The sequence below is a fragment of the Delphinapterus leucas genome, chromosome 4 (assembly GCF_059928025.1).
Source record: "Delphinapterus leucas isolate spDelLeu-1000000601 "Yukka" chromosome 4, BTC_Dleu_Yukka2, whole genome shotgun sequence".
Classification (NCBI taxonomy): Eukaryota; Metazoa; Chordata; class Mammalia; order Artiodactyla; family Monodontidae; genus Delphinapterus; species Delphinapterus leucas.
In genome coordinates this window covers 54476345-54489845 of record NC_143132.1, presented here as the reverse complement: position 1 = coordinate 54489845, position 13501 = coordinate 54476345, and the positions used below count along the sequence as shown (strand labels likewise).

General features: G+C 42.4%; 1 protein-coding gene across 10 annotated transcripts in view; it reads right to left on the bottom strand.

Annotated features, from left to right (window-relative positions):
* The window catches only part of BBX (BBX high mobility group box domain containing), a 282463-nt gene extending 269271 nt beyond the window's left edge, over positions 1-13192 (bottom strand). For 3 of the 10 annotated variants that reach the window (XM_089910519.1, XM_089910520.1, XM_022595745.3), the window contains exons 1-3: positions 13008-13192; positions 12473-12604; positions 9684-9755 (exon numbers count right to left, since the gene is read on the bottom strand). The gene's annotated coding sequence lies outside the window, so the exon portion shown is untranslated. Of the gene's footprint in view, positions 1-9683; positions 9756-12472; positions 12738-13007 lie in introns of those variants that run through there. The other 7 variants (XM_089910518.1, XM_089910516.1, XM_022595407.3 and 4 more) reach the window with 4 other exon arrangements.
* Positions 13193-13501: the final 309 nt, after the last annotated feature.

The following is a 13501-nucleotide window of genomic DNA, read 5'->3' as shown; positions in this document are numbered from 1 at the left end:
TGAATTTGCAAAGAAAAGAGAACTTAATTTCACATGAATAGGGCTCAGTACAAAAAAAAGCAATGGGTTACTCTGTATTTTTTTAAATGATTTGCTACTTGTATAGAAAAGTGTAATTTATAAAATCTTTTCTACGTATCATAGCAGAAATAAGTTTCTTAGGTAAAATAAATCAAAAGTACCCATAGACCATTTTGAAAACTGGTAACTTCTGAGTAACCCTCTAATCCATGTTTGCTCATTAAGACACTCTGAAATGAAGTCTATGAACCTGCTTATTAATTTTTTCCACAAATACTGAATTTCTTTTCAAAGCAAATGCCAGAAAACTATTTTATAACACTATCCATGTTAAACTGTTAAATTCCTTTTGTAAAATATATTCAGATTAAGTACTTAAAAGTACCAGAGTAAAAACGTATAGAATATTCAGTGAGAAAAACTCCTCATGATGAATGATGATTGCTACTGACATACCAGAGGAATTAATAAGTAGTGAAACCAGTGACTGTTATGAGACACTTCTGTACTAGATATACCAAACAGAAAGAAAGTTCACTAAATATCAATTTATAAACTAAGTTTGAAGTCGGTTTTGTCTTTGACTGTGACCTCACAGATGAAAACTGACAGCTGGCCCCAGCTCAGAGACTTTCTCATCTACCTCTCTTAAGACTGATAGAGAACAGTGTTCCAAGCCCTATCACTTCAAAATGAAGATGATTTCTCTTTTGGGACAAAGAAAAATTGGAGGGAATTCTTGGCTAAAAGTTGCCTCAAAACTTTCATTTCTAACCTTTTGGAATGTGGTCCTCAAGGCAGGTAAATACAAAATAAGCCCAGGAGACAGTGGCACTGCAGACAGGCATTCTAAGCCTGGCACAGCCACTTGCTAGCTGTGTGACCTCAGACAAACTACTTAACCTAAGACTTAGTTTCCTCCTCGTTAAAACAGGGTCACCTCTCATCAGAAAGTTGTTGTGAAAAATAAACAAAGTAGTAAAAATAAAACTTGTATTGATACTTCACAAGGCAGCCCTCAGTCCAAATATCTTTCTCCCGAGGGGTACAGCTCAGTGGCAGAGCATCTGACTGCAAATTATCTTTCTCCCTTCCTCCCAAAGAGAAATACTATTTGGGCAACTCTTCTAAAAACTGCTTTCAGTTTTCCCTTAAATATAATTGAAACCATGTAATCACACTATCACCTTAAAAAACAAAAATGATTGGATAAGGAACTTACTTCATAAAAACAACAGGTGCCTTTACTTCACAGAGCCCTGCGAAAGGCTCCACATGATCCCTTCCTAACTGACACATACATAGAGACTGTGTAAGTCTCCAATTCATATATCAACAACTTGATGATAATACGTAGGGATGAATACTAAAAGGACTCAAAAACTACAAACAAATCTTTAAAATCAAATAATGGTAAATTAAAAAAAAGTTCAACCCCACATCCCATTCTCAGACATTTCTAGGCAGTATCCCAGATGCACATTAGTGAATATAATAATCAGCTGAGAGAAACAGGACAGAGAGATAAAGGGGGAGGGGAGGGAGGAGAGGGAAGGAAGAATGGGAGAGAATGAAGAAAATGGTAACTTCAGTAACTCAAAATATAATCAGAGTTTGACAGCTGGGTGTAGAGAATTATTTTCTCATTTTGTTACATGCTCCACCACATTCCCTTTGCAGTCAATGAGAACTCTACCCTTGGGTGAGTTTTGAGAGGTGCACCAAAAGCTGGAAAACAAGTCAGCATTCTTTATTATTAAAAGAATCAGCACTGCTAATAAGACTCCCTCTGAATTACTCAATCTGTAGCTTTCTTACACCAAAGGATGTAGTCAAATCAACAAACAATAAAAGACAGAAAACTTTCTTTAGCCATTAACAGTTTTAATCTACCAAATGAAGACTGATTTAAGTCTTACCATAACAATAGATCAGATACAGCTATTACTTTATTCCTAGGGTGTCATATAGACTCTTCCTCACATCATACTTTTCAATTTTTATAGTGGTTTTTTATAGGAAATTAGAAGTACAGATGAAAGATCTTGACTCAGCATTTCAGTTATTTATTGAAAATAAAGATACCTAGAACCTCTACAAAACAATAAAACCCAGAAACATTCTCACCTGAGAGGAGACCAAATTTGCAGAAAACATTTTCTATTTTTACTTTTCTGATAGAAGGAAAGAAACATGCAAGTAGCAAAGTAATAAAGGAACATGCAAGTAGCAAAGTAATAAAGGAAATATAACCCCTTCATGAAACTTCTCCTAAGAGTAAAACATAATGAAAGTAACCTAAATTTTGTTCACCTTTATGAGAAATGTTCAACATGGTAGAAATTTCAAACGTTACTGCTATCAGTGTGTTTGTGTTTGCTTAAGAAAACTAAAAATTACAACAACCAAAAAAGAATCACAATGTCAAAATGGATAGACGAGGTTCAACTAGTGTGTGTATGTGTGTTTAAGCTCTCCTTATCAAAATTAGCAAAAGGATTTTCATTGAGTTAAATGGGTAGGAATACCAGATAATTTCACGCTGTGGACTAAGGAAGTTAATACAATAGGATCACAATCCCTTATAGGAAACCCTTAGGTCCAATGCTTCAGATTTTTGTAGGCTTTAAAAAGGTCAGATGGAGCATATAGTATATTTTATGTAACATTGCTAGTCCAATCTAGGATAGGGCCTCATAATCAACCATACTACTTACTACTTCTACAGCAAAATATGTGAATATTCTAAGTGGGCTTTAAAAACTATTTTAAACAGGTCCATGACACTCTGGGTCAGGTTTTGCCACCAAGTGAGTTTTGATGTCAAACTTTTGGAGGAACAAAAACTTTTTAGTTTTTCAGAGATTTTTTTAGATAGAGGATTGTGAATGTATATCCAATACCACTACAGATCAAGATACAAAGACTGTTTATTTATTTATTTGAGATGAAAAAGTATGGCAAATTAAAATTTAGCCAAGTAGGAAGATGTTCCTGGCAAATCTATCCTTACAAGTTAGTAAATACAGGGAATTCCCTGGTGGTCCAGTGGTTAGGACTCCATGCTCTCATTGCCAAGGGCCTGGGTTCAATCCCTGGCTGAGGAACTAAGATCCTGCAAACCGCACAGTGTGGCCAAAAAAATTAATTAACTACTTAATTAATTTTTTAAAGAAAGTTATAAAAAACAAAGTTATTTAATTTTAATTTATTCAAATAAAGTAAATGAACATTGAGACTACTTAAAAATGTCTATGTTAGAAGCAATGAGTATTCAAGTTTGAGAACCCTGGTATCTGCAGTCTTTTGCACTTCCTTTGCACTTAACCACAGGTTGCATTTCCCCTGGCTTTTGATTTTCACATTGTTCAAGATTTCAGGGATTTGGAGTATTTCCCATTCATCTTCTCCTTAGTATGTCCCACTTTTTTATTTAAGTGCCATTTTGCACGATGTAATTTGTTATGCACTTGGGATATAACGCTTCTCAATCTTCATGCCTTGACACAAAGGTAAGTTTTAATTGGTTGTGAGGAGTGCCCCCAAGTATTTAGTTATGAAAAGTTAAGGTACCACAGTTTATAAAGGATTTTACATGTGTATATATGGGTGTATTTAAGGTTTTCATCATAATAACATCACTCTTGCTTGTACTGATATACTTTCTTGATAGGGAAAGAAGTGGCTTTATCACACTGTGAACTACCTATAAAACCGACTGCATGGGACTTCCCTGGTGGTCCAGTGGTAAAGAATGCGCCTTCCAAGGCAGGGGATGCAGGTTCAATCCCTGGTCAGGGAACTAAGATCCCACATGACGCAGAGCAATTAAGCCCAAGTGCCGCAACTACTGAACTACCGCGCCTCAACTAGGGAGCCTGCATGCCGCAAATTACAGAGCCCACACGCCCTGGAGCCTGCAAGCCACAACTAGAGAAGAGAAAACCTCCAAGCCACAACTAGAGAGAAGCCCGCGCACCTCAACAAAAGATCCCTCATGCCTCAGCGAAGATCCCGACTACCACAACTAAGACCCGAGGCAGCCAAAAATAAAATTAAATAAATAAATAAATAATAAATCTTAAAAAAAAAAAACTGCATAATTTACCTATGTCTATAACCAGGGAAATCATAGTGTCCCATGCATAAACATTAGTCGCATGTGTCTTGGTAGAAAAGAGAATTGATGCTCTAAGACATTCCAAGATGTATCAAAGTCACCAGAGGGAATGTCCAGTGCTGTCAACTAACCCCTCTGAACTGTGTACTGTCCTGTGCTATGTCTTTTTAAAGAGGTGGGAGAATCATTGCCCCAACTTGAAGGAGCACTGTACTTAAATGTGGCATGCCTCAGTTGTTTTTTTCTTTTTTTCCTCCTGGTTATTCTTATTATTTCCTTCAGTAACAACTTGTTTGTCCAGCACCTCACATCCAGTTAAAAATGCACCAGTGTTTCATGATATCAGAGTTGAAAATTACTTTGGAGGAAACAAAAATTAAAAGGCACAGCCTTGTGAAATTTCAAACTTAGTGGGAGTTGGGGTGAGATGAGATGTACTGAATAACTATAAATCATGTATTATTGAGCGCTGACTGTGGATAAGGGTCATTACAGACATTATTGTCTTATGTAATTCTCATTCTGCTGCATGGTAAATATTAAGATGCCCTTTTGCACATATGATAATGGAAGTTCATTCTGAAGTGACATGCCCAAAGTCCCTCAGCTTATAAGCTAGAGAGGCAGCAAGAGTGAAACCCAGGGCTCTTTGGCTGCAAAGCCTCTGCTCTCTGTACTATACCTGCTACTATGGGACATCTACAGAGTGCGATGAGGGCCCTCTGAGTATTGTAAACATGCTGACTGAAATACAGCCATAGAATCTTGAGGCTCTGGAAGGGACCTCAGCAGTAAATGAACTCTAAGCCCACATTCAAGTATGTGACTCCATTCAATCTTTTTCAATCTTTAGCCATCAGTCCCTAATACCAGAGTTCCTCAAAATATGTCAGAGGACTCACACCTGCTTCACAATCACTGCAGTACTGTTAAAATGCATATTCCTGGGCCCTATCCCAGACACACTGAATCAGAATATGAGGATGGGGCCTGGGAAATTCCATATTTTGCAAGCAAAACTGGTGTTTTTTAAATTGTAAGTCATAAAACAAATTTAGTGAATGACACCCTGTATTTTTTTTTAATAAAATTGTTTGGAACAGATTAGATTTATAAAGATTAGATAGGAACAGAAAACATTAGAGCACTGCTCTTAGTACTGTTTCAGGAAACTTTCGTTCCAGGTTTTTTTATGTGGATTGGAATATAAAAGGTATTTCTTACCATAGATCTCAAAAACATTTGAGAAATACAGCTGCTTTAAACAACTTTTATCCTCATTCTTATTTGTCCTTTGAAATAAGTTATCAACCTTTTTTAAAATTATTCCCTTTACAAAATATCCAAACTTCTATGTCCTTTTCAGGATCTCAGTTATTCCAATCCAGGATTTTCTGTTTTATTCCCTGATCTTTTCACCCAAGGGCTATATTTAACTATTGGTTTAATTATTTAATCAATATTTTACAATATTTTTCACTTTTCTAAGGTTTCATAAAATCCAATTCATTCTTAATCATTTTTATTTTGTATTTTACACAACCTCCTCACTATCTGAAGTTATTTTACTATCTAGATCCTGGATCTGACTCACATATATTAACTTACTAAGTTTATAGTTTGGAAGGTGTGTCAATGCTTCATGGTCTATATTTAATCCTTTAAGTCTTTCATTCCCTTAGTCTTTCATTTTCTATTTATATATACTATTAGATAGAATTCTTTACTGGCTTGTCTTCTTTTGAATTTCCGTTGTGTAACTGGTACTTATTTCAATTTTCACTTTATCTTTTTCTTTGAAAGAAAAAAAAAAGGAAAGAAAACAATCCCCATTAAGACATGAGGATTTTCTGGGTATATCTTTACAGTTATAAAATGATGTCCTGGCATTTTAAGAAACTATAATTGCCTTCTAAGGGATAATATGAACACATATGAATGTTGAGTGAAGCTGAACTCAAAAAGTGCTTTCCTCAGGTATGACTTAAAATACAGAAATCTCTACAATTTGACACAGTATGTGATGAATGCCCCTGAGGTAGTACAAACCCACTGATGGAATTACAGTCACAGAATCTTCAAGCTGGAAGAATGTCCATTCAGTCATTAGCCTTAGTCCTTACCACCTTTGGAGCAGTGTCTCTCAAAGGGTAGCTGAGGACCTCCTGCATCCAATTTACTTGGGGCACATGATAAAAATGAAGCAGTGGGACTTCCCTGGTGGTGCAGTGGTTAAGAATCCGCCTGCCAATGCAGGGGACATGGGTTCGAGCCCTGGTCCGGGAAGATCCCACATGCTGCAGAGCAACTAAGCCCGCACACCACAACTACTTGAGCCTGTGCTCTAGAGCTCGAGAGCCACAACTACTGAAGCCCACACACCTACAGCCCCCGCTCCGCAACAAGAGAAGACATGGCAATGAGAAGCCCGTGCATCGCAACAAAGAGCAGCCCCCACTCGCCGCAACTAGAGAAAGCCCGCATGCGAAGACCCACCACAGCCAAAAATAAATAAAATAATTAATTTTTTAAAAAGTGAGGCAGTGAAATTACAATGTTTTTATAATTTGGGTTTGTTTTCATTTCATAGTGAGAGGAAGGAAGCTGACTAAAAATACAGGAGAGATACCACTCAGACCTATTTTAAAAGGTGCCCTTGGTGGTGAAATGTTGAAAAACAAGGTGGATTTCAAACTACGAGTTCAAGAAAAGTGTCTTCTTCTTAAGATAAATACTTGCTTAAGTTTAAATTTTAAAATATAGGTATGCCACACTGGTGGTGATGCAATATGCCAAATCAACTGCCTATATTTAGTAATTCAGAACATTTAAAAACACAATTTAAACATTTCTGCACTCTTGCAAAAGACTAATAATTTCAGGGATTTCTGTTAGTACAGCAAAAACAGGCACATCTATAATGAGGCTATTTTCAAAAAGTTCTTTTAATAGGGTGGAACTGTGAAGTCTTTATTACTTCTATTAAAGATTTCTAATATTAAAGTAATTGATATTCATGGTAAGATCCCATTAAAACTATGGCCCTTGCTTTACCCATGCTCTTTATGAAATGTAGGAAAACGTAAACATTAAGTATACTGGCTGATGATTAATAATTAAAAATTATGTTTGTAATTTTACTGAAAAATATGGCTGTATAAATACTTTAGCTGATGAATTAGATTTTCATGAGTTGTGCCACATTTTAAGGCTGTTGTTCCTTCTTTAACTATATACAAAAAACATTATCAATTACATAGTTACTTACAGCACAAGCAAACTATAATTATACGTTCATCCTAGCTTTCACTCAAAGCTATGTTATAAATTCAATGTCTAAACAAATCTGTTCCAATGGATGAAGTATAAAGATCAGGTCTGTAAGGTCAAAGATAGTATACACTTTTCAAGTTGTATAGCAGAGCTATATATACGTTAAAAGCAGAGCTACCTAACAAACTCCTAAACCCGGAACTTTTTTTTAAAAATTTGGATATAAAGATCAAGGTGGATATTAAAAAAAGGTGTCAAAATTTAAAAATTTGTTAGTATCTTAGTCCCTAGGGGAAGATTCTACCTAAAACCGCCACAGTACCTCCAAAGACGTACCACCAAGAAACAACATAGATGAACCCCCTTTTCAATAGCTAGCTTTAAATGTGAAATGCAAATTAAGACTTCAGCTTCAGAACTTAATAGAGATATGCAGAATAATAAAATGAGAAGTTTGAAAACTCCTGGCAATGTAGAAGCAAAACCTTTATCTAAAATCTTATTTTAAAATTAAGCCTCAGATGCAAATAACTTGTAATTCATTGTCGGCGTGACTTTTAAAATCACTACTTCAAATTTTATACTATAAAAACTACTCTGATTTCAAAGACCAAGGCTTTTCTTGAAAACGTTGTTTTAATGAAGCAGTTATTTGATATCTCAAAGAAATGCAAGAGCTCATCAGATCGCTTTTATTCTGGAAATTACCTATTCCCATTTTAAATTTTGAATTGGTCAAATATATTTCGACGGCAAAAGAACTAGCATTAAAAGTTTGCTCCAGTGAACAAAATAACGTGCCTCACATGTATAAATGTGGTGTTCTTCAGTAATCAGGAATGCATTTTGAATACTCTTGCCATATGTTCAAAAATGAAAAACTTCTCTTGCAAAGAAGCTTTTTAAAAAAAAAAAAAGACCCTGAAATCCACATATTTTGGTGTGTATTAAATTCATCTTACAGACCCATCTCATTCTGACCACTCCAATTGGCCTGTTATGCATGTGACATATTAGGAGGCTCTTCTATCTGAAATAACACGATATTTTACATTCCATTAAAAAATGCTGGACACAGAACTTCTATTATATATCATCTAAGGTTCTCAACAATGTCAAAGTACATTTTGCTACCATACAGAAACTACCAGAAAGGCCTGGTCTTCAAAACTCAATTCCTCTCAATACTAAGACAATCTTTTAGTAACATACACAATATGCCAGCAAGCCAGGAAACAAAATAAGGTCCCTTTTCTTTTTCTTTTATGGAAAACTGAATTCAAGTCCATTTTCATTCACAAAATACAGTCTGTCTTCATTATGGTAATATTACAAAGCACTAAAGCTGATTTACACAATTTCGTACAACCAGTTTTCTTAACGTATCAGCAACTTAGAGTACCTGAGGTGTTTCTGACAATGGAGGGGCAAAATTACACATTGGTTTTCTGCAAGTTTGGGCTCACCATGCGGCTTTCAAATGTTAAACCCTCAGTTTTCACCCAGAGGGTTACTTCTCACAACCACACTTTTAAGGCACTTACTGTCCCACATGTTATTTCACCAACTTTTCCATTTGGGAGGCATATATCTGAAAAAGGCACTTAGTGTCAGATTTCAAAGTTGCTATTTATTATATATATAGACTGTTAAAATGCACTCAATTTCTCCAAATATATAAATTTTGACAAAAATTACTATCAATTAGGACAGTTATTTGCCTTTTGAATCAAGCTGGTACACTAAATGCTAGATTTACTATATTGCCCAGTCCACCCTCCCCCCACTAAAAAGGTAACTGTCACAAACAGCACAAGTTCCCTAAGAAAAGAGAACCCAGGAAAGAGTAAGCAAATGTCAGTCACTGTAATTTAGAGAGGTCTTCTGAGCAATGATTCCTTGGGTTTTTAATAATTCTCTCTACTCACAAGCTACAATCTTTCTACAATATTATCTAGCATTAAATTTCCTAGGCCTTCAACTCTACGTAAAATTTTATTATCAATTAAAAAAGGTAAGTTTTCAAATGACACTTACTTGCAGGAAAATGCGAAATGCACATTTCAACTATCTTAAAATAATAATAACCATAGCTGAATTGTAAATACTAGAAATCATAAATTGACTTCTGCTATGGGAAACTCAAGTTTCTGGGATGCTGCAAACCCAATAAGGCATCTTCTTATGTGTACAGTAAGAACCCTTATGTCATTACTAATACCATCCAGCTTCCCTGTATGAAGAGTTTGCATACTTATTGCATACTTACCCAGGAAGGCAAATGGAAAGTACACAGGGAGGAAGATGAACTGCAGCAAAGCCTTTGTCATATGATAGTGACCTATAAAGCATCAAATAAAGGTACATCATCAGTGTGGTAGAGCTTTACAACTGAGTCCCAACTCCTGCAACATCTGTGAAGGAAGGACCCCGAAACCCAGGAGTCCAGCTCCCCACCAACCCCTCCTTCTCACCATCCCCACCTCTACGCTCGAACTGTGGGGCAATAAAGGCAAAGAAGCTCCCTGTATTCAAAGGGCAGAGGCTGAGCGGAGGGTAGCCCAGCTGGCATTCTAGGGTGTCTCCAGCACACTTGCCCCCCACTCCCGGTATGTACAAGGCAGCTGATCCATCCTGCAAACCCAAAACCCACATCGTGATCATTCATCAACTTGCACAAGTGATCGCCGCCCCCAGGACAAATGCACCAGGAACCAAATCATGGCAATCGATAGGCAGTCCGAGCCTCCCCGTGCCCAGGAGCCGGCAGGAGGTAGCAGGGCGACGGCAGCAAATCCAGCAGATCCAGGTAGCGCAGCCCTCAGCCCTGCAGACCTGGGCGGCCACAAACGTCGCCCCAACGCCGGGCCCCGGTCACAATCCCGAGATTGGAGATCGGAGCCGAGAGGGGAAACACATTCACCAGAGCCCCCGGCGTCAAGTGCAGGGCCACCAGGTCTTCGAGGTCGGGGTGGGGGAAGCTGGAAAACGGAGAGGGAGGAAGGGAGCGAGGGATCCCACCCCGGCTTTGTTGCTGGTCACCATCAAGTTTGCATCTTAGTACAAAATGTCGATCTTTAAGGCTGACAAGACAGAGGCAGAGGGAGAAAGAGAAAGGGAATAGAGTCCATCTTGCTTTGGGGAAGAGGGGGGAGAAAAAAAAATGAAGTGCAAAGCCCACACTCCGGGCGTAAAAGTCTGCTAAACACCGTTCCATAACGGAGGAGCAACGAGTGGGGTGTCCCCGTCCCCGTGCCCGATCGAACTGGCGGCGGTCTGGACAGAAAACACCTCCTCCCTCTCCTCCTCTTCCTCCTCCTTCCCCTCCTCCTCCTCCTCCTCCTCCTCCCTCCCTCTCCTCCCTCTCCTCCTCCTCCCGCGGGCCCCGGCGAAGATCCCGCCGCCACCGCCGCTGCCTCCGCTGCCCCCCGGGGGGGCACAGCCGCTCCGCCCGGCGCTGCCATTCCGGGCTTGGACCGCGCGGCGCGCGTGGGGCCGGGAGAGGGGTGGCCGCGCGGAGACGTCCGCGCCGGGGACCCCCTGCGCCCCCTCGCCGCGGGCTAGCTACAAAAGTCGCGCGAGCCGAGGTGGCGGCGGCGCGCAGAAGAGGCGCGCGTGGGGGCCCCACGTCGCGAGTGGGCAACCCCAGGAGATGGCGAAGAACGCCCCTCCCCGCGCGGGGAAAGTACCCCGGTCCCGGCAGCCCGGCGTCCGCGGCCGGGAGAGGAGAACTGGACGTGTCATTAGCAGGACAGGCAATGGTTTCAAAGCCCCAGGCCAATGACCATCAGCAGAGGCAGAGCTCGCTCCGTCCCCATCCCCCATCACCTCCACCCACCTTCCCCTTCGTACCCCCCCACCTCCACCCCACCTCGCGAAACTTTTCGGCGAGATCCACCTGGACTAATTTGTCCTCAAACAGTTAAAATATTGACTGGACCCTACACACCAGGAGGGAAGGGGAATGCACGCTTTATTTTCCTTTCTACCGAAAGGAAAGCAAAAAATAGCTTCTCTCTCCGTCTCTCCCTCTCCCCCCCACCCCTGTCGTACATGTTGTGTCTTAGCTTTTTGCATCGTTTCGTTTTACCTTCCTCATTTAGCTGAAATGATCGCGGATTATTTCACACATAAACGTGTTCCAGATTCCTGGATTCAGGGTCCTTGTAAATTACAGGACTCGGGTTTGGTCTCAGTTACGTTAAGTTTCATACAATACCAAAAAATTAAAAAAATAATAATAATAAATTGCTGAGGGTGAGCGAGCGAGACGAGGTGGAGGAGGAAAAGAAACCTCGAGTCTGATTTCTGTAATTTACTAGCGACCCGGATCGCAGCAAATAACAGGGTAACACGAGTGTGGCTTAAGAGGGCTGGGGAGCTCTTTCTAGAGGCATCGACCCCATCCCCGGATAAAGGATCTGCAAGTTTTCTGTCATCGCGACCATGCAATGCCATCACTTACCTTCAGAAATAAGACTTTAAACAGCCAAGGCCTTCCTCCTCCCCTCCACCACCGCCCCCCCCCCCCGCCAGCTTCGCTCTCTCCACCTTAAACTTATTGACACAACATAATCCCACATTCAAGCAAAATCCTGACACAGCCTCCCTCCTCCTCTTCCCCCTCCTCTCTTCCCTCCCGTTCTCTCGTTCGCTCTCCCTCTCGTCCTCTCCGGTTTTCTCTCGCTCTCTCTCTTGCCCTCACCCCCCGCCCCCGCCGGCTTTCCCTCCCTCTTCTCTCTCCCCTTCTCCCTCGCCCTCTTCCCCCTCTCCCCCTATTCTTCCTCCTAGCCACTCTGGCACTAAAACAGCACTTTCTCTACTCGCCGCGCATTTGGTTAGGGGTGGGGGGGTGAGAGGGCACCAATCTCCGGGGCCGGAACACCCAAATCCCAACTCTCCAGATGAACGAGCAACTGGGCTGCTGTTCCCGGTCACCGACGCAGACGAAACGTTCGATAAATCCACTGAGGGCTGGCTCCTTGTACCTTCCTCCCCTGCCCCGACTCCCCAGGCCCCACCTCCCCGGCAGCCGAGCCCAGGCTGGGCTCCACGTACTTTCGCCGAGATGAAGTTTGGGGCTCCCCAGGCGGCCAAGAGGCGCCCGCCGGCGTGAGGGCTCTGTTGTTGTTTTCCTCAGGCTGCTCCTGCCCGCGCCGCGGCTCCCGTGCCCCTCTCGGGCGGCGCTGCCTGTGTGCCGAGAGGTGCTGGTTGCAAACGCAGCCTGGCACCGGCTGGCCTACTACTCCCCAGCCCGGCCCCCAGCCTCCCGCCCGCAGGGCACTGCCTTCGCGCCCCCCGCTCGCCGCCGGCGCGGCCGCGGCGACCCTCGCCCCCGACCTCTCACGACCCAAAGTTTTGGCGGAGGGGTAAAGTGCCCGGGGAGCGGGCCGGCTGGCGGCGGCTCCGGACGCGCGGGGTTCCCTCCGTCTTCCTCAAGTCCAGCCTACCGGCTGCCGCCACAGCCGCCGCCGCCGCCGCTGCTCCTGCCGCGGAGTCCTTGGGGCTGCAGCCCGGCGGCTCTCAAGTGAGTAGGAAAACAGAAAGTGCGGGGAGAGCGCCCGGGAAGGGCTGGGGATGGGGGGGCGCTTACCTCGCGGGCTCGCCGGGCGCGAGGGCGTGTGTGTGGCTCGCCCTCAGCGGCCAGTCAGGGGTTCTCTATGGGAAAGTGGAGAGAGAGGAGCTCGCGGAGCCGCTCTGCCTCCGCTTCACTGTACACTGCTCCACATACAGTACATGCAGCCAGGAGAGACTGAAAACACTCATTTTATATAAGGCAGCCTGCCATTGGCCCGCTCCGTGATGGACAGGCCGCGCGGCCAAACAGAAGGCCCGTTACACCCAAACACACGCACACATACACACATTTTACAGAGACACACAAAGATCATCACATTTTCTATTTTCTAATGTTCGGGACCTGTAGACAGTAGGAGAGGACAGGTAGAGAGGCCCAGCAGAGTGGGTTGCGAGCGAAAAACCCTGTCTGCACCAAGTTGCAAGGCTTGAAACTGGTGTCCTTTTGACTTGGGAGGGTTATAGTAATAAACTACAACTCCACTGGATATGGAAGTGAGGGGTTTTTTT